The 24,047-nt window shown below is 43.8% G+C and overlaps 1 long non-coding RNA gene across 1 annotated transcript; it reads right to left on the bottom strand.

The window, feature by feature from the left end:
* Nucleotides 1–849: 849 nt before the first annotated feature.
* On the bottom strand, nt 850–11,508 carry LOC114810015. The gene is made up of 3 exons (XR_003757761.1): nt 11,421–11,508; nt 9,983–10,140; nt 850–1,058 (listed from the first exon to the last, which is right to left on the bottom strand). It is a non-coding gene; the product is annotated as an uncharacterized LOC114810015 (long non-coding RNA).
* Nucleotides 11,509–24,047: the final 12,539 nt, after the last annotated feature.

The following is a 24,047-nucleotide window of genomic DNA, read 5'->3' as shown; positions in this document are numbered from 1 at the left end:
AGAGATAAAAGACACAATTCCTGTCCTCAAGGAGCTTGCCATATAAAGGAACCTCAGTTGACTCTTACTATGCAAACTTGATCTCTCTGGCCTTAGGATCAACCAAGATCGACCAACTCTTCATTGGAAGGAACGTTCTGAATCCCTGGATGACCAGTTTCTGTTTTTGATTCTCTTTAAACATCCTAACTGTGGTTTCACACTTCCGCCTCCCCTGTAGGTTCTGTAGCTCCAGAAAGCCTTTCAGGCCTGGAATTGGGGGCGGGGAAAGGGAAGGTGGGGAGGGCTCAGAGCTCATTAGGGACCTGATTCCCTTGATGTCAGTGGTGAAATTCCTCACCTGAAACAGACAAAATGAAACCTAAAAGATATTTCCTCAGCTGAGGCAGTGGTGGTGGCTTTAGGATGTATTATGTTACTTTCCATTAGACCAAAAACTTTTCATCTGTAACCCTAGGAGGTGACCTATGGTAAATACAGCGTCGTGTTTAGCTTTGGTAAATAGCTCGGTGCTCATTAATTTTTTATCGTGGGGTAAATATCGCGTTCACTTATTTACATCCGCACCGCATCACAGAAGTCTTGTTGGTATTAAAAATTAATCATCGTTTCAGTGAATCTATGCTTTCGTGCAGTGGGCCACCTAGGGTTTTTTGCCCTGACACATTCATAAACCACACTATCTCCCGGAGAAAGGGTGCGGGATGGAGAATGTGGTTTTCCTAATCCGGTGGCTGATTTAAACACAGTGAGCCCCAGAAATGGATGGCCACCCAGCCTGCGCAACCTACTCACGGTACTTTGATCTCATCTCTTCACTGTCAACCCCTTGCCTTCCAGAACATCAGGTAACGTCAGAATGTTTTATTTCCCAATCATATGCCATATTGGCCTTGAATGTAGGGGTAGTTTGACAGTGGGAATCACCAAAATTGAGTTTAGCAACAGGACACGCCTTCAGGAGAAGCAATGTGGTGGAAGAGGAGAAATGGCCCTGGGTTGAGTAACTCCATCGTGGTTTTGTTGCTTGCAACATCTTAACTCAGGGGTCTGAAACCCTTTTGGGCAGAAGAGAAAAAAAGAAAAAATTATTTAAAGCAGTTAGTTCAGAAAGTCAATCATACAAGCTAAACACAACTTAATTAGCTTTAACATGGCTTATTCTGTTGTATTTATGAAATAATGATAAATAATAATAATAATAATGTTGGTATTTGTTAAGCGCTTACTATAACATTAATAATAATATTGTTGGTATTTGTTAAGCGCTTACTATGTGCAGAGCACTGTTCTAAGCATTTTAACATGGCTTATTCTGTTGTATTTATGAAATAATAATAAATAACGACAACAATAATAATGTTGGTATTTGTTAAGCGCTTACTATAACAATAATAATAATGTTGGTATTTGTTAAGCGCTTACTATAACAATGATAATAATAATGTTGGTATTTGTCAAGCGCTTACTATGTGCAGACCACTGTTCTAAGCGCTGGGGCAGATACAGGGTAATCAGGTTGTCCCTCGTGAGGCTCCCAGTCTTCATCCCCATTTTACAGATGAGGTGACAGAGGCACAGAGAAGTTAAGTGACTCGCCCACAGTCACATAGCTGACAAGCGGCAGAGCCGGGATTCAAACCCATGACCTCTGCCCCCTAAGCCCGGACTCTTTCCAATGAGCCACACTGCTTCTCTAGCCACGCTGCTTCTCTGGGGGAAGGAATGAGAGAAAAGAGAGAGGGAGGAAGAGAAAGAAGAAGGTTGGGGAGGGAGAGAGAGGATAAAGGAGAGAGAGAAACAGAGAGACGTAATCATTTGGTAAAGGTCCAAGGTAGGTGCAAGAGTTACAAAGCACAGTGTTTGCACATTAACCACATGTGTTATGGGGTTAATTTAATTCAAGTTGTAGAAGGAACACCTTTTTGGACACTCACCCCAAGGTGAAAGGGTGTTAACATGGGGAGGGAGAGAGGGGAATGTAGAGGGACCTTGGCTGGGTCGGGCAAATTTCGGGAGTGGGGAAAAGATCATGCTAGTCTGAGATAAACCACAGCAGACTTGCTTGTAAACGGGTCACGGGAGACTTGAGAGGAGGAAGGTGGACTGGCCTAGGAGAAAGCACACAGACCTGGGAGTCAGAGGACCTGGGTTCCAATCCCAATTTTGACAATAGCTCGCTGTGTGACCTATGGCAAGTCACTTCTCTGTGCCTCGGTTTCCTCAACTGTAAAATGGGGATTAAATACCCGTTCTCCCTCCTATTTCGAATGGGATACCCATGTGGGACAGTGACTGTGCCTGACATAATTAACTCGTAAGTACCTCAGCTCTTAGAACAGTGTTTGACACGTAGAAGACGCTTAACAAATGACATTAAAAAAAGAGAGGCTTGGAATTGAATATAGCCTTCCCTGCCCTGGGAAAGAGAACCCATTTATTTATCTGTTGCTTCCTACCCCATCTCTTAGCAGGAAGGTAGCAGCTGCAGGAGCAGCATTAAGCAGTTCCCACTCATCTCCTTTGCCACCGCCAGGTAACTGGGTTGCTTTGGCCCCGGCACAGATGTGAGCCAACCCACCCTCTTCTTTGGGGCCTCCGGGGTCTGTGGGGACGCAGTGCAGTGTGGGTTCCATGCAGGGTAATAATAATAATAATAATAATGATGATACTTAAGTACTTACTATATGTCAGGCACTGTACTAAGTGTTGGGGTGGAAATAAGCAAATCGGGTTGGACACAGCTCCCATCCCTAATGGAGCTCACGGTCTCAATCTCCATTTTACAGATGAGGCAACCGAGGTGCAGAGAAGTCTCAAGGTCACGAAGCCAAGTGGCGCAGCCGGAATTAGAACTCATTACCTTCTGACTCCCAGCTCCGTGCCCTCTCCACTAGGCCACGCTGCTTCTCAAGGGGTGAGTGGTCCCCTGCGCTGCCCAGCTTGGCCGGCTCTCCTCAGCACGTTGCCACCGAATGCTGGCTGCAGCAGATGTGCTGGCAGCGGGGATGTCGGGGGGTGGCACTCGCTGTTGGGAAAACGGACTGGTCATCTCCATGGGGGCACTGAGGGCACGGAGAGAGCAGCTCCAGCTCACACTGCCTTCCAGTGAAGAAGATGGAAACCCCGTCTCTCCACAGATGGGCAGGGCCACATCCTGACCAAGAGGACTAGGTGTGAAGCTGCCATCTTGGCTCCTGTGGGGTCCTTGTCATACTGTACTCTCCCAAGCACTTAGTACAGTGCTCGGCACACGGGAAGAGCTCAATAAATACCAATGATTGATTGATTTTTGTCTCAGAGCAGCCGGGAAGGCCAGCTACTTCCTGGCCCCCAAGTTTTAAGGACCAAACTAATGACAGTGCCTTTATGATGCTGAACCCGTAGGGGAGATGACGCCACCTAGTAAGTGTCTATGTTCAAGAGCCTCATCTGGCACCAAGTAAAGGCAAATCTGGCTCCTGCCATGCACCTGAAGACAGGTTTTTATCACGAAGATGTGACCCATTGTTCACGATGTTCAGCAAACAAGAGGAAAGGACTTTTAATACAGAGATAAAAAGTTGTGTTCACTGTAAAGAATTGTGTCTTGATTATAGGGGAGATTAAGCAGTCTCCAAAATAACATTTCTCAGCAGTTTTGGGGGTGGAATTGTCCAGGTATATTTTGGAATACTAATTGTTCAGGCCTGTATGTCTAGGACATTCCCAGAATTGACTTCTTCCTCTGACTTTTGGCCTCCAAGGTCTTTATCTAACAGAATAGGCTAGAAGCTTCTTCATTAGAAGCCAGTGTATTTGCCCTGGGTAACAGCCTTAGGATCAGAAAACTGACCAAGAGACGTCTAGAGACGTCATGGACTCCAATCACTAGTTCAGAGCCCAAGCTAGTGATTCTGAGCACGCTGAGTCTCCGAGGAACATGTCTGGGGACTACAAGCCCCAGAAATATTTGAGGCAAAGAAACCTGATCTCAACCTCTTATAGTCCTCATCTTATGAGAAGATTGGTGACTTGGCCGTGATTGGAAGTGATGTGGGAAGCGTCAAGCTTTCTCTCCCTCCAGATTCCTAGTTTGTCCATGGCCAGTAGCATGGGCCCTCTTGCATCTACTAGGCATCTGGTGAAAGACATGGAAGAAGGACGTTGATAAAATTTCTCCTGATTCCCTGCCTCATCATTTTAAATGAAGGATCAGTTTATTAAAGGGACGAAACATTCTCATTTAGAAGTAATTGTCATTTTTGATCAATAACTGATCGGATGAGCCTAGAGTGGACCTGAGGAATACTGTTTAGAATATATCTCATGGTCTCTTCCAGTGCTCTGAGTCATTTCCCAGTTCTCCACTGGTCCCATGGACTGGACACTTATGAAAAGGGGTTTACAAAATCAAATGATGAAAATAAACCCGAGGAGAATGGAAAATGCTGTCTGGGAAAGATAAAACTTTTTTGGTTTTATTAATTATTTTCATTTGTTTGATTGATCTAACAACAATCCCCCTCTCTGACCCCACCTGCCCCCCAAAACCTCAACCATTAAAGAGACAGTGGAACCGGGAACGATTATTGATACACTAATGAGGCTGTCAAAGAGCCATTAGGTAGGAGGCAACTTGGATATTTTTAAACAACTAAAATCAAATCTCCTAACATCCATTATATCCTGAACCATACGTTGCTGAGGACAATACATCTACAAAGCAACCGGTCTGCATTATAAAACATTTAAGCCCTTGGAAATTTCCCTTCCTCTAAAATCTCCTCTTAGAACCCAGTTACGGCATCACAATGTCAAACGCTAATCTCTCTGCTAAAACCTTTCACCCCGTTTTCCAACAAAAGCACCAGCTTTTAGAACCATTAAAAGCTCAGGGCCAAAGTAAAGATGTTTTTCTTACCAGTAAGGCCCTCTGGTAGCAGAAAAACCAACTGACTGTTTACTTCTGGCTTTTTTTTTTTTTAAACGGGTATTTGTTAAGCTCTTATTTGGTGCCGGGCTAGAGTAGATACAAACTAATCAGGTTGGTTACAGTCCGTGTCCCACATGAGGTTCTCTGTCTTAATCCCCATTTTATAAATGAGGTAACTGAGGCACAAAGAGGTGAAGTGACATGACCAAGGTCACGCAACAGACAAGTGGTAGAGCTGGAATTAGAACCTAGGTGCTTCAGATGCCCAGGTTTATGCTTTATCCACCAGGGCATACTGCTTCTCTGGTTCGCTTAAGCTAATTTTGGGGAGTGTCAGGGTTAAAAGGCTATAGAGGAGATAAAGAGGTATTTGTGGCCACTGCTTGAAACTGTGGATGAATACAAAAATAATATTAGTAATAGAGAATAATGGTAGTAATGGATATTCAACTCCCAATTTTAGAAGATAAATTTGTTCCCAGCAGGTTTTGGGTAGAGCAACCTTTAAACGATTTGACCCTTTTGGATGTAGTTTTTTATCCAGAAGAGTGTAGGCTTCTCCTGTAGATTGTAAACTCACTGTGGCTAGGGATTGCACCTACCAACCCCATTGCACTGTACTCTCCCAAGTCCTTAATACAATACTCTACTCACAGCAAGTGCTCAATAAATGCAATTGATTGACTGAAAATTAGGGATGAGGAAAAAAAATCAGGATTCATTTTATTATCCTGAAAATATCTCTGGTGTAGCACTTCAGTACCATTGGGGATTTTGAAGATGAAGATGATACTACATTGTTGACATCTTCTTGCGGTCCACTCTGTTCACCGCGTCTTTCTCTATTGCATTTGTGCTTAGCCGGTCTTTCCCCAGTTAGTACTTTTACTGCTTGTTTTTTGTCACTAATGGCACCATTTTGCACTTGTCCTTTATTGGATTTCCTGCTGTATTTGTAGGACCATTTTGTGATTCCCCTTACTTCTCAATTTCTTTTTAAATCGTTGTTCCTTAACCACTTTGCTCTGACTATGCCGTTAATACCCTATCCACGGAAAACTTTCTGAAACACCATTTTTGCAATATTGTTATGACACTGAAATTCTAGTTCAGGTCCTCACTCAGTAGGTTCTTAATTGATACTAATTGGTAACCATGGTTGGTAATAATGGTGTTGCCAATATTCATTATTTATAAGTACAGGGGCTCCTTTCAGTGATTTGCCACAGCTCTGTAGGGACTATTATTGCTATCAATATTGATATCATCATTATTATTACTATTATCATCTTCACCACTTTCATGCCATTCCTTTGAATAGTAAAAGAGTGGACGTGAGTAGTTGATATAAATTTGACTTGGAGTATGAACAGCCCCTTAAGGGAGGTTGGGGCTCTTTTTTTCCCAGTCTTTTTACTTCTGACATCTCCCCTTCCAAAACTCCGTAGAAAATAACCTCTTGTCAGTTTTCACTGCTCAGGTCTCCAGCTCTAGTTAAACTGAAGTTTACATTATCCACTACCTAACAGTGAGACATCTGTGAATGGATTTCTAATTACCCATATAAATCAGCATGATTGGAAATTCTTGAGATTTTATTGGGTGGGAAATTTATAACGATTAAAACCAATTAATTTGGGTTTTCTAGTCATTCAATCCAGGTTTCTGTTTCCAAGCTGCCCTAATCTCCCTGAAAACAACGGCATGAGAGGTTTGATTTCGGACCTTTGAACAGCTCCCTGGCTTTCGGCTCCAAATTTGCATCCTTGCATTTTCATACTGAAGGCTAACTTTCTTGTTTGGTGGCTAAAAATAGAGTTCTGGGCTTTCACTAAAGATTCAAAGACACTAAAAGGAATCTTTTTAATCAAAATAAAGAACCCTTTTTAATTACTCAGACTCCCTCACAGTTGGAGGTAATAATTGTCTTACGTTCTTAAGTAGGGCTGTTATTAGACTTCCCTGGGGCTTTTCTATTTTCTAGGAGTTAGCAACATTGTCTGTCGAATGCTAGAAGAGATGGAGTCAACTCCAGTATTTTGCCATCTTTGAAACTGATGCCCCTCTCCATCCGTGGGAATTAGGCAGAATGACTCAGACCCTTCTGTCTCGAGATAGTGCTGCTGGAGGCGATATAAATAGCCTGGCAAAGTGGCAGATCAGGAAAGTGGGGTAAAGAGAAAGAGAATGTTACATCTGCCTGCTGAAAAGAAGGAGGGTCAAAAGCCTGACCCAGGGGAGGATGTGGTGGAATATGGATTTTTTGTTTCGTTTTGTTTAAATGATAGTTATTAAGCACTCACTATGTGCCAGTCACTGTCCTGGGATAGATACAAGCTAATCAGGGTGGACACAGTCCCTGTCCCACTTGAGGCTCAGAATCTTAATCCCCATTTTACAGATGAGGTAACTGAGGTCCAGAGAAGTTTTTTGACTTGTCCAAGGTCACACAGCAGACACGTTGGGGAGATGAGATTAGAACCCAGGTCCATTTGACTCCCAAGCCCGTGCTCTATCCACTGGGCCGCGCTGCTTCTCACGGAAGGGTTATCTATTGTAGAGTTACTAGCAGTGGGACAGGGGCCGCCTCTGCTTCTCGCAATCCTCTCTTTGAAAAAGCAGTATGGCCTATTGGATAGAGAACAGGCCCAGGAGTTAGAAGGACATAAATTCTAATCCTGGCTCCGCCACATATCTGCTTTATGACCTTGGGCAAGCAACTTCACTTCTCTGGGCCTCAGTTACCTTATCTGTAAAATGGGGATTAAGACTGTGAGGTTAATGTGAGACATGGACTGTGTCCGCACTGATTAGTTTGTATCTACCCCAGTGCTTAGAACAGTGCCTGGCACAAACTAAGCACTTAACAAATAACATAAAAAAAGACAGGCCACTGAGTAAATTCCTGAATATCCTGCCTCATTCATTCATTCATATTTATTGTGCCCTTACTGTGTGCAGAGCACTGTACTAAGCTCTTGAGAAGGTATAATATAACAATAAACAGACAGTAATTGGCTTGAGGTAGAGAAGGCAATAATTTTTTAAGTATCATTTTGTGTAAGCGCACAGGCGGCTGTAAATAGAGTAGTGATGGCTCCAAAGGGCTGTTGTCAGGGCAGTAGGGTTGTGTTCAAGAAGGGGGGAGAATCGGAGTAAGAGGAAGATACCTGCAACAACTATGGTACTTGAATGTAGTAGGGCTGAGACAGGGGGTTAGTCCCTCTATCATTCATTCATTCATTCATTCATTCAATAGTATTTACTGAGCGCTTACTATGTGCAGAGCACTGTACTAAGTGCTTGGAATGTATAAATCGGTAACAGATACAGTCCCTGCCCTTTGACGGGCTTATAGTCTAATCACGGGTTTACAGTCTAATCTATCGCGAATGGAAGTCATGGTTGGAGACCAAATTCCCTGCCCACAAGGAGCTTACAGTCTAGAGGGGGGAGACAGACATCAGTACAAATAAATATATTACAGATATGTGCATAAGTGCTGGGGAGCGGGATGGGGGAAGAACAAAGGCAGCAAGTCAGGGCAATGCAGCAGGGAGTGGGACAAGAGGAAAGGGGGTGGGCATAGTCTGGGAAGGCCTCTTGGATGAGATGTGCCTTCAATAAGGCTTTGAAGTGGGGGAGAGTAATTGTCGGTCAGATCTGAGGAGGGAAGGAGTTCCAGGCCAGAGGCCTGATGCAGCGAGACAGGTGACTCCAAGGCACAGTGAGAAGGAGCAAAGTGTGTGGGCTGGATTGCAGAATGACAATAGTGAGGTGAGAAGTGTGCGGGCTGGGTTTGTAGAAGGAGAATAGTGAGGTGAGGTAGGAGGGGGCCAGGTGACGGAGTGCTTTAAAAACAGTGCTGGGGAGTTTTTATTTGATGTGGAGGTGGTTGGGAGACCACTGGAGTTTTTTGAGGAGTGGGGTAACATGTCCTGAAAGTTTCTGTAGCAAAATGATCCAGGCAGCAAAGTGAATTATGGACTGGAGAGGGGAAAGACAGGAGGCTGGGAGGCTGAACTGGTAGTCCAGGCAGGATAGGATGAGTGATCCTCATCTCTCTCCATCTCTCCGGGAGTGGAATGTGCATCAAGAGAAGTTTTGGAATACAAATACCTTGAGAAATCTTCACTGTTACCGACATCCACGGAGAGACTAGGACAGTGATTGTGATTCCCCTTTTACAGATGGGCTACGGAGGCCCGGGAACATTCAGTCACTTCTTGACCCTATAAGTGCAATCTTAACTGGAGGTAAGGGTTGGTCAAGGTAACCTCTAAAGTTCTGGTGAGAAGAACGAAAATAGAAAATGGAAAAATGTAAAGTACAATTTTCAGAACATTGTATTAGGCAGAGAGGTGCATAATACTAATGTGTTACTAGTGGAGCTGTAACCAAGGTGAGCTCTATTTAAGAAGGTTTCTGGAGCAGTCTATAGTCTCTGTTGTTGGAAGTAGGTGGGTGAGTGGAAAGAGCAGGGGCCTGAAGGTCAAAGGACCTGGGTTCTAATCCCAGCTCTGCCACTTGTCTGCTGTGTGACCTTGAGCAAGTCACTTCACTTCTCAGTTTCCTCATCTGTAAAATGTGGACTCAATACCTGCTCTTCCTCCCGCCTAAGACTGTGAGCCCCAAGTAATAATAATAATAACGTTGGTATTTGTTAAGCGCTTACTATGTGCCGAGCACTGTTCTAAGCGCTGGGGTAGATAGAGGGTAATCAGGTTGTGCCCCGTGAGGCTCACAGTCTTCACCCACATTTTACAGATGAGGTCACTGAGGCACTGGGAAGTGAAGTGACTTGCCCAAAGTCACACAGCTGACAGGTGGCGGAGCCGAGATTAGAACCCACGACCTCTGACTCCTAAGCCCCTGCTCTTTCCACTGAGCCACGCCGCTTCTCGAACAGGGACCGTGTCCGACCTGATTATCTTGTATCCACCCCGGGGCTTAGTACAGTTTCTGATACTTGATAAGCACTTAACAAGTACCATTATTAGTATCATCTATTCTGAGCCAAAAAGGCCACATAATGGGAGATTCAGGAACAAACGATATTAGATTTACTCCTCAGGCAAAGGCTTCGGATGCTTCGTCTTCAGATCTTACGATGGAGCCTCGCTTTGGGAATGATGGAGAAGCCCATCGCTGCACAGGAACTGATTACGGTGCTTGGGGTTTTCCCAGTGCCACTCACGCTCTCTCTTCCTTGGCCAGTTGTGTTCCTGCTAGGGCAACAAGAGACTAAGTGGGAAGGGGCACAGCAAATTGGGAAAGGCACGCAAAGGCTTTTCATATGCAGGATCCCTAAATGGAAAAGGCGACCTCAGCATAGCTGCAGCAGCCAGTGCTGAATACTGTGTATTTAGAAAAGGAAGTTGCCCTGGCTTGGCACTCTGGCACCGAGAGCTCTGACTGACTCAGAAATAGCTCTCAGATGGCGATGGGCTAGGAGGGCTGGGCCATGGGAGGGTCAGGAGTAGTAGTTAGAGCAAATATAGGGCAAGGGAATGGGAAAGTAGTAATAGGAAGAATACTATTACGCTCTTACTGTGTGCAGAACATCGCATTAAGAACAGGAAAAAAAATTCCCAGGTGAGAGTTAGACACAGTCTCTGGCCCTCCAAGAGTTTCCAAGCCAAAAACAGGGTGGGGCAGGATTTGGTGACAGCCAAAACAACATCGAGGAAAGACAAAATGAAGGTACAGAGTCCAACAGCTACAGCGGTAAAGGGCACCTAAAGGGACCTAAATTTTTGTGGAGGCTGAGCATTGCCACAGTTGGGCCTTGGGGAGAGAGCCCAGCTGCCAGGGAACCGGAGAGGCACAAAACAGAGGGAACCGGAGGGGAGAGGAGCAGGGAGAATCAGAGAGGCGAGGAGCAAGGAGAACTGGAGAGGGTGGAGCAAGACGAACCAGGGAGGATGGAGCAGGGACAATCAAAGAGGCACTGAGCGGCAAGGGAATCTAGCAGGAGTGGGAAAGAGAGGCAGGACTAGAGCAAAACAAGCGTGGAGACTGGGTGTTTTCGCTGGTCTTTGCCTATTGAACAGGCACCCGTGACCCTGACTTTGACCCGGAGGAGTTGGCTGAGCGATATGCTAAAACGCCACAGAAGGTTCCGCCTTCCTCATGGGCTAAGTTTAAATCGGTCTAGCAGTCGTATCAAACTTGCCGCGAAGACAGTGCTTTAAATAAAACAAACACAGGATCCATTTCACATACAAGTAAACATTTTTCCCTGAGCCATTAGCACCCAGACAGCTAATAATTACTTCATGTGACACTTTTTAAAGCAAACTATACATATTTATGTAAGATGATTATTATCACATTATTAGGAGCTCATTAACATAAATCAGCACATAAGAAAGTATCCTAAGTAAACTTAGCATTTGCACATAATAAATACCCATATGTTTCAAGAGATTCCACGGTAAAGGCTGATATAATAAACCCGGCTTGCTGTTGCTCATTTCTGAACGAGTGAAGAGAAGTCACTCACGGGTTTTAGGAGGTCTCTGTCCTTCCGGCGAGGGCTTTCCAGTTCCTTAACTTCCCAGCTGGGTCCTGGATCTTGCATGTAGCAGCGTGGCCTAGTGGATAGAGCACGGGCCTGAGAATCCAGGCAATTCTAATTCCAGCTCCTCCACTTGTCTACTGTGGGACCTTGGACTAGTCACTTCACTTCTCTGTTCCTCAGTTACCTCATCTGTAACATGCTGATTAAAATCGTGAGCCCCATGTGGGACAGTGGTAGCTACCCCAGGGCTTCGAATGGTGTCTGGCACATTGTAAGCAGTTAATAAATACCAGAATTATTATTATTATTGCTATTATAATTATTATTATTATGCTCTTTGGGTTCGCTGACTCCCGGGTCCTATCACTTCATTACCTCATGAGTTCTCAGCTGGCTTTTCCGTTAGAGTTTTGGTTATTTTCTTTGTCAGTGCAGCCCCCCGAATTCTACAAAGCGCCTAGCGGGTCTCGGAAGGTCTTACGGCCTAATCTCTGAAATCAATCAATCGATCCATCAATCAGTGATATTGATCAAGCCCTACCTTAGAGCTGCTGTGTGCCTGTGGCTATTGTATATATTTTTTTCCCTTAATGTCAAACGAGAGTGACCAGCGGGCTGGAGATACTTACTCTAACGATCCCAGTTACTGGGAGAGAGAAACCCTCTCTGGTTTTATACTTATTAATGCGCGTTCACTACTACTGTTAAGCAGAATGTGGGTATCAAGTGCAAGAGCAGTGATGCAAAAAATCTAATCTTGTCTTATGCCGTCGAGTCGTCTCCGACCCATAGCAATTCCATGGACACATCTCTCCCAGCACGCCCCACCTTCATCTGCAATTGTTCTGGTAGGTGTATCCAATAGTTTTCTTGATAAAAATATTGCCTCCTTCTGCACGGTAAACCCGAGTCTCCACCCTCGACTGTCTCCGGTGCCACTGCTGCCCAGCACAGGCGAGTTTGATTTGGAGCAGACTGCCTTCCCTTCGCTAACCACTGCCCGAGCTAGGAATGGAATGGCTGTGCCTCTGCTTGACTCTCCCTCCCATAGTTGAGATTGGTAGAGTAATGGGAACTTTCTTGATTCTATTTATTTGCTATTGTTTTAATGAGATGTTCATCCCCTTGATTCTATTTATTGCTACTGTTTTTGTCCGTCTCCCCCGACTAGACTGTGAGCCCGTCAGAGGGCAGGGACTGTCTCTATCTGTTACCGATTTGTACATTCCAAGCGCTTAGTACAGTGCTCTCCATAGAGTAAGTGCTCAATAAATACTGTTGAATGAATGAATGAACTCTCCAGGTGCTATCCTGAGAGGGGGAATTTAAAAATAGCCGCCACTGAATGAACCCTCTCACTTGCTTGAGTGTTCTCCCTGGCAGTCTAGAGTCCAGCTCCGGCTCAGTAAGGCTGTATAAGGTCACAAACAAGGACATTCCCATTCCCGAAGGATCCATTTGGTCCAGACCTCTGGTTCCATCAGTGGCTGCAGCGTGTTTGGAGGAAGAGTAGGACATGATGTAACTCACTGTGGGCAAGGAGTGTGTCTATTATTATATTGTACTCTCCCAAGCACTTAGGACAGTGCTCCGCACACAGTAAGCACTCAATAAATACTGTTGAATGAATAAATAATAAGACGTGACAGCTATCCATTTAACAATCACAACTTTTCCCTCTAACAACCCTATATGGGCTTCTTCCCTCTAGACTGTAAGTTGGTTAGGGGCAGCGAAAGTGTCTGCCAACTCTGTTGTACTGTACACTCCCGAGCGCTTAATACAGTGCTCTGCACATAGTAAGCTCTCAGCAAATACCATTGATTGGTTGACTGATTCTTGGAAAATTTCTAAACTCCTCTGGAAACCTCTTGCTATTTTTCTGTCCACACCAGGTTGTCTCGTTGAACATTCCTTGTGGAGTAGAGAAGCAGCATGGCTTAGTGGAAAGAGCACGGGCTTGGGAGTCAGAGGTCTTGGGTTCTAATGCTGGCTCTGCCACTTGTCTGCTGTGTGACCTGGGGCAAGTCACTTCGCTTCTCTTTGCCTCAGTTAACTCATCTGTAAAATGGGGATTAGGACTGTGAGCCCCAAGTGGGACAACCTGATTACCTTGTATCTACCCCAACGCTTAGAACAGTGCTTGGCATGTAGGAAGTGTTTAACAATTATTATTATTATTATATTTCCCCCAATTCAGACATCCAGCACCCACTTGACACTCGAGTACTCCAAAAGTTCCCTACACTTTGCTTCCTACAGTTTCGTATACAGGCCCCATTCCTCGCCAGTGGCCGAGGATCTATGAGGCAGAGCAAGGGCAATTTTTGAAAAGTTTAACCAGCGGGGGGAAAAAAAAATCTGTTTTTGACCTGAATATGCATAGGCCACCCAGCCATTTGAACGACACCCTATGGGGTAAGTGATACTCTCTGCACATTTTCGAAGACGGGAGCGGTAATTAGCACTCAATCCTTAGGGATGTGACGATGATGATAATGACATTTATTAAGCGCTTACTACGTGCCAAGCACTGTACTGATCACTGGAGTCATTATAAGATAATCAGGTTGGACCCAGTCCCTGTCCCACATGGGGTTCACAGACTTCACTTCACTTCTCTGTGTCTCAGTTATCTCATCTGTAAAATGGGGATTAAGACTGTAAACTCCACGTGGGAAATGAACCGTGTCCATCCTGATTAACTTGTATCCACACCAGTGACGCAGTCCCTGGCACATAGTAGGCGTTTATCAAATACCATTAAAAAATAATGGTAATTTAAAAAAGTCTGGGAAGAAACACCTGGATTTTCATGGGTCTGGGAACTCTAAAGGGTCTTTGACTGACTCCTTATCTTTGTGGGGAGTGTGGATCAAGTGGATACCTAGGAGATGCACTGTTCTTTTTACGTGGTCACTCCTGTGTCTAGGGATGAGAGATTCCCTTATAAAGAGGGAGGGAGCACAGGTATTGAATCCCCATTTTACACATGAAGAGACTGAGGCACTGAGAAGTGACTTGCCCAAGGTCACACAGCAGGCAATTAGCAGAGGAAGGAATAGAACTCAATTCTTCAGATTCCAGGCCCGTGTTCTTTCCACTAGGCCGTGCCGTTTCTCGTGATGTCATATAAGGTGCTACTTATCCCTAAAATCCCCTCCATCACAATCGCAGGAATCTTCCCAGCCTCCAAGGTGGAGGTTGTCATTCACCTTGCATATCCCCCTCTCCAATCTACACTCCACGCTGCTGCACAGATCTCCTCCCTGAAGCACTGCTCAGCAAGCTTACCTCCATTCTTCCAAACCCTTGTCCTCCCCGTGGCCCTTCACATCAAACTCCTCACGACTGGTTTCAAGACTCTTCTCCAACTCCTCCCACCTTACCTCTCTGCTCTCTTCAGCTTCTATTCTCCAACCCTCTGTCTTTGTTCCTCCCAAGTTAATCTAACGTGATCCCCCCGACTCTCCAACCTCTCCTGGTCCCTCAGCGTTAAAAGCCCTCTGAAAATCCACCTCCTTCAACAAACCGACCTCAATCAACCTCCAGCGCCTTAAGCGCTATAAACCCATCAGCTGTTTCTCACACATTTATACCCAATCCTCATCAATTTTGAATATCTGTTTGTTCAATTGAGCGTGCAATTATTTATCTCAACTATTAATACGTATTTTTATATCTGTCTCTCCCATTAGAATGTGAGCCCCCTTCAGGGCTTTGTTTTATACTTCCCAAGAGTTTAGTGCAATGCGCTGCACCAAATGGGTATTCCAGATACGCAATTGCTCGGACAGAAGAGTTTGGCAAACTCTAAAGGGAAGGCCCGTTGAGGACTGACGAAGTAACGACGTGATAGGGTAGGGTGAAAATCTTCCTAATGTAAGGGATTATTTTCCTTCCTCAAAGTTAATTTTCAAAGTGTGATTAATCATCCCCTGACTTGTATATCACTCTGGCTCAGCATGTCTTAGGAGTGTGACCTTGGGCAAGTCATCTCACTTCTCTAGGCCGCAGTTGACTCTTCTGTAAAATGGGGATTAAGAATGTGAGCCCCAGTTGGGACGGGGAATGTATCCAACCTGATTAACTTGTATCTATCCTAGTGCTTAGGGTACTATGTGCTTAGCACGTAGTAAGCGTTTAACAAGCACCATTATTATTACTATTATTACACTCCAGTGTTCAGTCCTCCCTGTAACCTTCAAGTCTTTGCCTGCACTGACCCTTATTCTTGGGACAACCACCCTATTCCTCACTAACTTTCCACATCCCTTCGTCTTTCAAATCCCTAATCAAGGCAGGAAGCTGGCCCCGATTAACTCTGTCCACCCAACTACAATGCATTCCGGAAAAGACTGTGCATTTGTTTTTGTATATAGCTGTGTTGACCGTAACCAAATAGACACATCTGTCTTCTCTTCCCTGTTCGATGGGGAAATGTTTGAGAACAAGGACTCTCTGGCTTGGCCTCTCGTCTGCTGTGTGCCTTGGGCAAGGCACTTCACTTCTCTGTGTCTCAGTTATCTCATCTGTAAAATGGGGATTAAGACTGTAAACTCCACGTGGGAAATGAACCGTGTCCATCCTGATTAACTTGTATCCACACCAGTGACGCAGTCCCTGGCACATAGTAGGCGTTTATCAAATACCATTAAAAAATAATGGTAATTTAAAAAAGTCTGGGAAGAAACACCTGGATTTTCATGGGTCTGGGAACTCTAAAGGGTCTTTGACTGACTCCTTATCTTTGTGGGGAGTGTGGATCAAGTGGATACCTAGGAGATGCACTGTTCTTTTTACGTGGTCACTCCTGTGTCTAGGGATGAGAGATTCCCTTATAAAGAGTCTGCCTGAGAAGTGGGAGAATTCTTTTCTTCTGTATGCATGAAGGCAGAGCCAGGCTCCTCAGCCCCTGCAGGGAGCTCTGAATATGAGAGAGTAATGTCCAGGTGGGCTTTAATACATTTTAGCAATAATTCAATATGTGAACTGAGCCACAGCCTAAGCTGTGGGATTATGACCGGAATGGACCTTAGAGAAATCAGACAATGGGAAAGCGAGACGCTTAATAAAACTGTAGACCGAGATTCACCACACCGATACTGAATTTCTCTGGCTTATCGATGCTCACTTCCGCTCGCACCCAGGGGACGCATCAGTGTTAGGATGCTGGCCGGTGGGGACAGGCTGGTGAAATTTTGGAGAAATAAGCCAGGCTTGAGTCAAACCCCGATCTTTCTAATGGTGAATTCCAAACCACTTGAAGAACCATTCCTGACAGCCACTGAGAGACAATGGCAAGTAGAGGATCGTAATTTCCATTTTATAGATGGGATATGGAGACCTAGGAACGTTGGAGAAGCAGCCTGGCTAAGTGGAAGGAGCGAGGGCTTGGGAGTCAGAGGTCATGAGTTCTAATCCTGAATCTGCCTCGTCTGGTGTGTGACCTTGGGCAAGTCACTTCATTTCTCTGTGCTTCAGTTCCCTCATCTGTAAAATGGGGATTAAGACTGTGAGCCCCACGTGGGACAACCTGATTACCTTATATATAACCCAGTGCTTAGAACGGTGCTTGGGACAGAGTAAATGCTTAACAAAAACCATCATTATTATTTAGTCACTTTTTGACACCATAAATGCAATCTTGATTGGAAGTTAGGGTTGGTCTACGTGGCCTCTAAGGCCCTGATGATCCATCTTTATGAGTTTATAATTCAACAGCATTAGCACAGGTTTCCCTTCACCAGCCTCCATTAAATCCATTAATAAAAGCATGTCCTATTCATGGAAGAAGTGGCAGTCTCCTTATGTATGACATAAAAATGTTTTTTGTGCTAATGCATTGTTCTTGTAAAAAGCCACTATTTTTATTAAGAGGAGAATAAATCTTACCCAAATCTGATAATCATTTAAAAAAAAAATCATGCCCTGTGATTTATGTTGCTTTTTTTTTTTTAAGAAAAAGAATTCACAAATCCAGCCACCCTATTGCATCAAAGAATAAAATAATGCCTGTAAGTACTTAAGAGCTTATGGGTAGGAAACTTAAAACAAGTCGGATTCAGCCCAAATCCTACCAGATTTTCTTGTGTTTCATAAACCTATAATCAGCTTCAGTTTTGTTGTTTTTTCTTATTTTCTTTTACAAACCATAAAACATACATTTAGAATTTGCATGAACTACTGGAATTATGCCAGAGAGATGAGCTCTAATTTTTGTCTCATTTAAGAGAGGGAATTTAAGATGACCTCCGCATTTGGAAATTGACTTGCTGGCTTCTCTAGGTGTTAGGGCAGAGTTCTGAAGCAGAGGACGAGAAAAGTCAGTTAATTGCTGGTTGCCACCCTAAAAGGCTTTCAGTGACCTCAATTTAGACTTGGTTTTTCCCTGTTAACTGCAGCATAAACTACTGGAGAGGTTCTATTGGAAGGATCAAACTATCTTTTCTTATAGGGTGCTAGAAACTCCAGGCCACTCTGGAGAATCCCAGTCTGGAGGCTTTGGAGAACCCCAAATCCAAGAAGATTTGGCTCCCAGGATAAATCAGAGGTTTGGGAACTAAGCAGAATGGGAGTAGGCTTGGAAACCTCATCCACTTTTCCAGACCTCTAAGACACCATTTTGCAGTATCTAACTGCTCCCAAACTAAAGAATCTTGGAATGAAGATAACTCCCTTAAATTGAATATACTCCCCATTTTTCAAATAAGCTCTCTCTTTCCCCATCAAACCATCTTAACAACTGAGAGAATAGTCACTTTTTGAAGGACGAAATTGGGAAAGCCCTTAAAGAGTTATAAAAAGCCCTTAAAGAGTTGTATGTCAGCTGCAAGCAGGAGCTAAGCCAAGCCAAAAAAGAGTTTAAAGAGCATCTGGCCAGTAAAAAAAAAAAAAAAAAGATTTTTCAAATACATCAAATCCAGGAAATTAGACCATCACTTGATAATTGGGATGGAAAAGGATGAAAAGGAGGTTGCTGAAAGACACAATAAACTATTTAGTGTGGGCTTTACTGAGGAAGGAATTGGGAATGTTCTCACATCCAAATTGTTTTTCATGACCAACAAGTCCAAGGAACTTAATGAAGTTGTGGGAAGCACACCAGATGCTTTGGACCAAATTGATAAACAAGATGAAAACAAATCCCCATAACCAGGTGGCAGGCAGCCAGGAATTCTGATGAAACTTTTCAGGGAAGTTGGCAGAACTCTTGGCAAAAGTGTATAACCGATTGTTATAAATGGCCACCGTACAGGAGACTGGCACATCTTCAGTGTAACTCCTACAAGAAAGATGCCAGAGGTGAGCCTGGAAATTTTAGGTCAGTGAGTATCCCTTCTTTACCTTTTTAAATCACAGAATCTTTAATCTAGTTCAGGGACAGTAAATATGAAGAAAAATGCAACCTGCCTGGGGAAAGACAAAGTGGCTTCTGCAGGAGAAAAATCATACCTCAGAAGTTTCTCGGTCCATCAACAGGAAGATAGTGCACCTAATATATTTAGATTTGCAACTGATCTTTGATAAACTTCACTCCGAAGGTGTTTTAATTTGCTTTCTCTAAATAAAAATCCTAGGAAGGAGAGAAGATTCTGTCACTGATAGAAAACTGGCTGTAAGATAGGAAAAAGAGGCTGGAGATAAATGATTACTCTGGGGAATGGAGGAGAGGAAATAGTAGGGTCCTCGGAGAACCGATTAGGGCTAGAGCTAGTTTGTTTACCACCTTCACAAGTGGCCTGGAAGAAGGAGTGTAAGGTGAAATCTCAAAGTGTGCAGATGACAGGGGATGAAGATTCGATGAAGGAAGGAATAAACTCCAGGAAGGCCTCCAAAAGGTCAGTGTGGCCTAATGGAAAGGTCATGGAACTGGGCATAAGGAGTTACAGGTTCTAGTCCCCACTCTGTCTGCTGTGTGATTTTGGGCAAGTCACTTGATGCCTCAATTTACTCATCTGTAAAATAGGAATAAAATGCCAGTTCTCCCTCCCTCTCAGACTGTGAACTCTGTGTGGGACATGGACTGTGTCCGTTCTAATCTAATCTATCTAGCACAGGGTTTGGCACACCGTTAACTTCTAATGATTATCATCATTATAATTAGCGTGGAAGCAGCTAAACTGTCCCACCTGTGATTTAATAACCTTTTCAAAGTTCTCCATTCAAAGAATTCCCATGCTAATGCACCTCTCCTCAGTTTCACGATAAAGAGGTTTTACTGATTCGTAATTTACGAGATCATCCATTTCAACCAAAAAAATCAAATTCACCTCATTAAGCTTTATAAGAATGCCCCAGAATGAGGCGGGAGCTCTCTCCCTTTAACAAGATTCTGGGATGGGAAAGTTAGTCATTAAAGTGAAAAGACACCAGATTATACAGTCCACGGAGTCATCAGTTTTGCAAAGGTTCTGGTTGATCCTTAAACCTGACTAGAATGCTTCCCAGGGCATTTTGAACACTCCATCTTTAGTCTTCACCAGGGTTGCCTTTGATTGTGCTGAGATCTCAGTACTTAAATACTTAGTCTCCGGCACGGCCGGGGACGAGAGCTGGGGTATATGGGTTTCTTGCTGGAGGTTCTGGTCTGGGAACCAAATAAAACCTAATCGTCTCTCCTGACGGTGTGTTATGTCAGGCACCAGATGGACTTGCCATGTGCTGGTGCTGTCATAGCTTCCCGGCAGCTACGGGCTCTATGGTGACCCTTTTCCTCAGTGCCTTGAACATGTTTCCAAGCGCTTAGTACAGTGCTCTGCACGTAGTAAGCACTCAATAAATACTATTGAATGAATGTTACAAGCCACCCTCCTGATGATCACTTATTACCGTTATTATTATTATTGTTGTTGTTAAGCACTTGCTATGTATCAAACGCTGTTCTAGGCGCTTTGTGTCAGGTTGGACACAAAGTCCCTGTTCCACAACCTCAATCCCCATTTTACAGATGAGATAACGGAGGCACAGAGAAGTGAAGTGAGTCAGTGACTTAGCTAGGGACTCGGTGACTCAGTGAAGTGGCTGAGCTAGCAATTGGCAGAGTCAGATTAGACGCCAGGTCGTCGGACTCAGTGGCCGGTGCTCTTTCCAGCAAGCCACGCTGCTTCACCATTTATCATCAGTGCTCTGCACTGAGTTAAGTGCTCAATAAATACCACTTACTGATTGATTCCCTTCTGTGTTACCGATGCACTTGGATCTGTAACCCTTTAAGCACTCGAGGCCTTCCCCAAATACGCCCTCATTTCCCATACTTCCTCTTCTTTCTGCGTCACTTGGTTTTATACCCTTTATTCATCCCACTCTCAGCTGCAGAGAAGCAGGATGGCCTAGTGAATAGAGCACTGGCCTGGGAGTCAGAAGGACTCGGGTACAAGTCCCGGCTCTGCCACTTGTAATACGATTGAATGAATAAATGAATGGATGCTGAGTGACCTTGGGTAAGTCACTTCACTTCTCTGGACCTCATTTATCTCATCTGTAAAATGGGGATTATTAATAATAAAAATGATAATAATGATGGTATTTGTTAAGCCCTTACTATGTGCCAAGCACTGTTCTAAGCACTGGGGTAGATGCAAAGTAATCAGGTTGTCCCTGGTGGGGCTCACAGTCTTCATCCCCATTTTACAGATGAGGTAACTGAGGCACAGAGAAATGAAGTGCCTTGCCCAAGGTCACTCAGCGGACAAGTGGCAGAGCCAGGATTAGAACCCATGTCTTCTGACTCCCAAGCCCGTGCTCTTGCCACTAAGCCAAGCTGTTTCTCTCTTTCTCTGATTAAGGTTGTGAACCCCATGTGGGACAGGGACTGTGTCCAACCCGATTATCCTGAATCTACTCCAGTGCTTAGAACAGTGCCTGGCACATAGTAAATACTTAATATCACAATTTTTGTTATTATTATCATCATCATTATTTTGTTGGCGCAAGTGGGGCCTTCCCTTCTGCACCTGTGCATCGGGAGAGGGAGGAAGGGTCCTCCCCTGTGCATCGGGAGATGGAGTGGGAAAGCCATGTTGGCCAGTACCACTCGGGGAGTCAAGGTCTGTCGTGGCTCAGCTTGAATCCCTGAGTTTGGTTCATTCAGTAGTATTTATTGAGTGCTTACTATGTGCAGAGCACTGTACTAAGCGCTTGGAATGTACAAATCGGTAACAGATAGGGACAGTCGCTGCCCTTTGACGGGCTTACGGTCTAATCTAATGGGGTTCTTATCCCTGTTCTAGGACTTGTCTGCTGATTGACCTCGGGCAAGTAACTTAACTTCTCTGTGCCTCAGAGTCCTCAACTGTAAAATCGGGATACTCGTTCTCCCTCCTACTTAAACTGTGAGCCTCATGCAGGAAAAGGACGGTGGACTGACCTAATTAACTTGTATCTACCCCAGTGCTTAGAACAGTATTTTAACACAGAGTTGACCAGTGCCATAAAAAAGAATGCAGCAGTTATAATGTGTAAACTCACTATTAGGCTAGCCATAAAAAGCACTCTTTCTAGTACACATAATTCACCACTAAGTCCTGGTAGCCTAGCAAAATTCTCACTGAATTTGTCAGTCTAATATCTTGATGGATATACCTTAATGCAAAACCTTTCTACCCTTTACTGGGCTCCACAACATTTAAAAGTATATTTTTGGGTCTGCTAGCTAATTCAGAATCCAAGTTTGCTCCAGGTAGTGGGTGTCCAATAATATTTCTCTTCAGTGTAGAAATAACTACATATTATATAGCAGTGGATTAAAGTGTAGCCTTTATTTTCTTGTCCAACAAGTTTATCTTAAAAATTACTTGTTTTATGATTAGGCTGTGATTTTCTTAGGTCTCCAATTTTCTCTCTCCTTTCCTATCTGTCATTTTTGAAGGCCTAATTACGTTGACCACTAGCCTCCTCTCAGATCCACATTTATGTATAGTTATGTTTCTAGGCCTTATTTTGAAGCATCTGCTGAGATTTTGCTTTCTCTTTTAAGCAGGTCTTTCAACTGGTCACACCATTTTTGATGTTTTTCCTCCACACAACTTTAAGTGACTTTATTTTCCAGTAAAGACCTTAAATGTCTTTCTTTTGTGCCACTGGGATACTCTTTTCAACAAAGGCATATTGGGTCCGGTGCCATTTGCAATTTTTCTACTACTCTGAATTAGCCAAAGGATCAACCCTATTTATTGTGTCTTTGCCCCAGCATTTAGTACACTGCCTGGCACAGAGTAAGCTCTTAACAAATACCATTAAACAAACAAACAAACAAAGAACAACCTCTGGTCAGTCCCTATTCCATTTAGATATGGAAACTTGTTCCATTTAGTTAAGATTTGGAACCCAGAGCCCACAGTAAGAATTTTTTTCAATATAAATTAACAAATACCATTAAAACAAAGCAAACAAACAAAAAAAGAGACAACCTCTGGTCAGTCCATATTCCATTAGGATATGGAGATGTGTTCCATTTTAAATAGGTTCTGGTACCTGGGCCCACAATATTCCCCTCCAAGTAAGAATTTTTTTCAATCTAAATTCACATTTATTCATTTTTGTGCCCACTTCATCTACTTTAATCTATGTCTTTCAAATCCCCTTTCACATTTTTCTAGATGCACTTTAAATCAGTGTCAGTGTGCATTTTCATACCTTTGCCTTTCAATATTGATTAAAATCTTTTATGGAAAATTTCAAGAGCAAAACAGAACCCAAATAGTAGCTTTGTAAAAACAATACATTCCAAATGGCACCTCTTTAAAGTTCACATCCGCACACTAGATTCTTCCACTTTGTGTCTGCCAGAACGCTGAAGATTCATCTGGAGAGGAAAGTACCTGGCTAGTGCAATTTGACCAAAAATTTCAGCTCTTCCAAGGCCTAGGAAATGTTCCTTACTAACCTCCCTACCTTTGGCATTATCCTCAACTCATCTCTCTCATTCAACTCACCTATCGTCTGTCATGAAATTCTGTCAGTTCTACCTTTACAGCATCTCTAGAATCCTCCCTTTCCACTCCATCCAAAGTGCTACTACTCTGATCCAAGCATTTATCATATCCTACCTTGAATATGTATCAATCTCCTTGTGGACCTCTATGCCTCTTGACTCTCCCCTCTCCAGTCCATACTCCTCTTTGCTGCCCGAATCGTTTTTTTCTAAAAAAAGTTAAGTCTACCTCTTCCCGCTCCTCAAAAACCTCCAGTGGTTGCCCATCTAGCTCCTTATCATCAGCTTTAAGGAGATCAGATTTCCTCACTCATTTTCTACTACAATCCAACCTGCATACTGTGCTCCTCTTCGTGCCGACCTACTCACTGTACTTCAATTTCATCTATCTTGCCTCCATTCCCTTGTACATGTTCTTGCCTGAAACTCTGTCCCTCGAATCATATCCAAATGACAACCGCTCTCTCTTATCTAGCAAAGTCCTACTTCTGCATCACTTTTCTACTTGCTTCTGCATCCTTTGAGCACCTTGCTATTCACCCCACCCCCATTGCACAGCACATATAAATATCCTTATAACTCTTCAGTTTCCCCTAATTATAATTGATCTGATTGCCTGTCTCTCCCTTGAAACGGTAAGCCCTTTTGGGGACCGGGGTCACGTCCAGCAGCAC

The sequence above is a fragment of the Ornithorhynchus anatinus genome, chromosome 3 (genome assembly GCF_004115215.2).
Source record: "Ornithorhynchus anatinus isolate Pmale09 chromosome 3, mOrnAna1.pri.v4, whole genome shotgun sequence".
Classification (NCBI taxonomy): domain Eukaryota; kingdom Metazoa; phylum Chordata; class Mammalia; order Monotremata; family Ornithorhynchidae; genus Ornithorhynchus; species Ornithorhynchus anatinus.
This window is presented reverse-complemented; position numbering and strand designations above follow the sequence as displayed.